Source organism: Triticum aestivum, chromosome 7A, assembly GCF_018294505.1.
Source record: "Triticum aestivum cultivar Chinese Spring chromosome 7A, IWGSC CS RefSeq v2.1, whole genome shotgun sequence".
NCBI lineage: Eukaryota > Viridiplantae > Streptophyta > Magnoliopsida > Poales > Poaceae > Triticum > Triticum aestivum.
The window spans coordinates 125,944,958-125,949,460 of NC_057812.1; positions in this window are offsets into that span (position 1 = coordinate 125,944,958).

A 4,503-nucleotide genomic window follows, 5' to 3' on the forward strand; every position below is an offset into this window, starting at 1 on the left:
CCTCCCCCCCCCGGCCTCTTCTCCCTCCGGCGACGCCGGCCCCTGAACCCTCCCTTCCTCTCTGTCCCTGGCCGCCGGCGCCCGCGCCCAGCTCTCCCTCGCCGCCTGGGCGGGCTACACCCGCACCCACCGTCGCGCCCTGGCGCCCTGCTGCTCCCCCCCTCGGTGTTTCCCCTCCGGTGGCCGCCCGGCCATGCCCCGGTCCTCCTCGCCCGCCGATTTGGGCGAACGCCCAGTCGGGCGCCGCAGCGCCCGACCCGCTATGGCCCTCTGTGCCACTGACTACAGGGGCCCGCCCCCAGAACGGTTTAAAAAAAAGAGAATTAAAAATAAAATTATTAAATAAAAATAAAAATGATTAATAAAATTAATTATTAATTAATTAACTAATGAATTAATTAAGTGAATTAATCCGGTTTAATTAATTTAATTAACTAGTTAAGTTTAATTAAACTGTAATTAGATTAACCTAAACCCTAATTAACCTAATTAGAGGATGACAGGTGGGTCCCCCCTGGACCCACATGTCAGGTTGACCAAGTCAACTCCGTTGACTGCTGACGTTAGCATGACATCATGCTGACGTCATAAATCCATTTTTTCGAATTAATTAATTAATTAATTAAATTCCAGAAATTAATAAAATCTTTAGAAAATCATATCTTTTAATCCGTAACTCGGATTAAAATATTTTCAACATGAAAGTTGCTCAGAACAACGAGACGAATCCGGATACGCAATCCGTTCGTCCTCCACACACCCCTAACCTATCGAACCCGCAAGTTTCCCCCTCCGGCTCCTCTGCCCGAAAACACGAAACACCGGGGATATTTTCCCGGATGTTTCCCCCCTTAACCGGTACCACCTCATACCACGCTAGGGCACGCCTAGCATCGTTACTTGTCTTATCATGCATCGATATGCATCTGTTTACATGGTATTCATTGTTTCTTCCCCCTCTTCTCTTCGGTAGACTACGAGACCGACGCTGCTGCTGCCCAGTTCGACTACGGAGTTGACGACCCCTCTCTCTTGCCAGAGCAACCAGGCAAGCCCCCCCCCTTGATCACCAGATATAGCCTTTTCTACTCTATACTGCTTGCATTAGAGTAGTGTAGCATGTTACTGCTTTCTGTTATACCTATTCTGATGCATAGCCTGGCCTTGTTACTACTGTTGTTACCTTTACCTGTAATCCTATATGCTTAGTATAGGATGCTAGTATATTCATCTGTGGCCCTACATTCTTGTCCGTCTGCCGTGCTATACTATCGGGCCGTGATCACTCGGGAGGTGATCACGGGTATATACTATGTACTTTATACATGATACATGTGGAGACTAAAGTCGGGTCGGCTGGTGGAGCACCCGCGAGTGGATCTTTGTGGCGGAGCGACAGGGCAGGTTGAGACCGCCTAGGAGAGAGGTGGGCCTGGCCCTGTTTGGCATTCGTGGATACTTAACGCGCTTAACGAGATCTTGGTATTTGATCTGAGTTGGCTACGAGCCTATACGCACTAACCAACTACGTGGGAAAGATATGGGCACTCGGCGTCGTGGTATCAGCCGAAGCACTTTGTGACGTCAGCGACTGAGCGGCGCGCGCCGAATTGGACTGGAACGCCACTAGGCTAGGTCTTCTTTCGGCCGCCCACGCAACGTGCAGGTGTGCTCAGGGCGATGGGCCCAGACCCCTGCGCGCTTAGGTTTAGACCGGCGGGCTGGCCTCTCTGTTGTGCCTAGGTGGGGCTGCGACGTGTTGATCTTCCGCGGCCGGGCATGACCCAGGAAAGTGTGTCCTGCCAAATGGGATCAAGCGTGTTGGGTAAGTTGGTGCACCCCTTTAGGGAAGTTAATCTATTCGAATAGCCGTGATCTTCGGTAACAGGACGACTTGGAGTTGTACCTTGACCTTATGACAACTAGAACCGGATACTTAATAAAACACACCCTTCCAAGTTCCACAGACAACCCGGTGATCGCTTTTCCACAGGGCGACGAGGGGAGGATCGCCGGGTAGGATTATGCTATGCGATGCTACTGGAGATGCTACTTGGAGATGCTACTTGGAGATGCTACTTGGAGGACTTCAATCTACTCTCTTCTACATGCTGCAAGACGGAGGCTGCCAGAAGCGTAGTCTTCGACAGGATTAGCTATCCCCCCTCTTATTCTGGCATTCTGAAGTTCAGTCCACTGATATGGCCCTTTACACACATACCCATGCATATGTAGTGTAGCTCCTTGCTTGTGAGTACTTTGGATGAGTACTCACGGTTGCTTTTCTCCCTCTTTTCCCCCTTTCCCTTCTACATGGTTGTCGCAACCAGATGCTGGAGCCCTGGAGCCAGACGCCACCGTCGACGACGACTACTACACTGGAGGTGCCTACTCCTACGTGCCGGCCGCTGACGACGACCAAGAGTAGTTAGGAGGATCCCAGGCAGGAGGCCTGCGCCTCTTTCGATCTGTATCCGAGTTTGTGCTAGCCATCTTATGGCAACTTGTTTAACTTATGTCTGTACTCAGATATTGTTGCTTCCGCTGACTCGTCTATGATCGAGCACTTGTATTCGAGCCCTCGAGGCCCCTGGCTTGTATTATGATGCTTGTATGACTTATTTATGTTTTAGAGTTGTGTTGTGATATCTTCCCGTGAGTCCCTGATCTTGATCGTACACATTTGCGTGCATGATTAGTGTACGATTGAATCGGGGGCGTCACAAGTTGGTATCAGAGCCGACTGCTTGTAGGAATCCCCCTTCCAACTCCTTGGCCGAAGTCGAGTCTAGACTTTACAAAACTTTACTGACATGGCTGTGCGGCCCATGGGCCCACGTCGCCATTGGGTGGTATTAGGATCTTTTACTCCTTGTCTATATCTGGGACTCTGATCTCTCTTCTATTCGGGTTAAATGGATTTTGCTAAATCTAACATTAGGATCTCGTTATCACTTTCACCCGGAGAGCCCCTTATTATTGATGATCGTCTGCTGCACGTGAAGACCCTGAAGATACTCTTCGCTGTAACCCGAGAATTTGTGTCCGTTGCTTTTGCAATTCCCTACCACCAAAATATCCCTATGGATAAATACATACATCTGTCGTTCTTACTTTTGTTCCCAGTTGATCTTGTCATTGGAAGATACCCTGAAATTCTCTCTATTGATCCGAGAATACTTTGTGCCTACTGCCTTGCAGTTCCTTTCCACCCGAATACCCCTACGGATAATTTCTCGCCCTTATCGAGTATCCACTCATCCCCAGCTGTTCATGTGTTTCACAATGGTCTTTGAAATACTATTCGATCCTCCAAAATTCCTCAGTAGCTTATTGCTCTGCAATACTTGTTTGCTTGCATTATGGATGCTTTCCATATGTCTGGCAATATTCGTTGGTATCCTTAGACACCGTCATTTTAATCCTATTGATTCAACATGTGTGCGAATGCACACAATCATCAATCGACCCTTCTAAATTATCTTTCCGGCTCAGACGTCATTCTGAACATGAGCTGGTTCTGGACCAAACTATTTGTCGTCAATTGTGCCTCTGGTCTATCCAACTTATCCATCCTTGATCAGAGTGTCTGCTTCTGATCCCTTGTTTTGGAAATCATATTTCCTTTGTTATCTAAGCATCGAATTATTCAGATGTTCTATAATCTGATGCCCGTGCAATCTTTCTTCCTCTGATTGAGTACAGATACTCACATCAGCTCCGTTGTGGATCGCCCGATCCATTGTTGGATTTCATCCGACATCGTCCTTCATATTCAATAACCTTATGAGCCTTTCCACGGGTGTATATTGCCTTTGGTAAATTGTATCCTCTGCTTGGCCAATCATGCTCTGCTTTCGAGCTTGTGTATTTACTTTTGAAACTTGTGGTATATGTTCTAAGATGCCCCGATGGGTTGAACCTATGCCTTCCTTAATATGTGTGAACTCGAAAGTTTTCACGAGTCATACTCTTCTGGTATTTTGCCAGATAAAATTTCAACACTACAGCTTCATCGAACGTGAGAAGTGAATGAAATATTATACATTGAAGAAGTGGGAGTCGACCTTGAACCTTGTGTGCATGCCCATGGACACGATGTAGATCTTATCATTAAAAGCTTCTCTTAAATTAATTATTCCCTTGGTATAAGTTCAACTTACATCTGGGATCTGGCCTTTTGCAATCGTGGTTCCGGCCATGTTCTCCTTTTAAATACCATTTCTTGGACAAGTTGAAGTACTTATCTTCTGCGGATCATTGCACCTGTCCAACCTTTACTTTGCTCTACAGTTGAGTATTAAACTCTGGTATCTCAAGAATATCATGGAACTGCATAACTTATTATGAGTTCTTCAAGTATTATATCTCACTGATTCCAATTTTCCCCGGGTTCTGAGTTGTTAGACACTCAAGGACATTGATAAGTGAATCAATTCCGCACTCCGATTCAATAAAGTAATCTCCGTTGATTATGAGTTTAATAATCCTTCAAGTCATTCC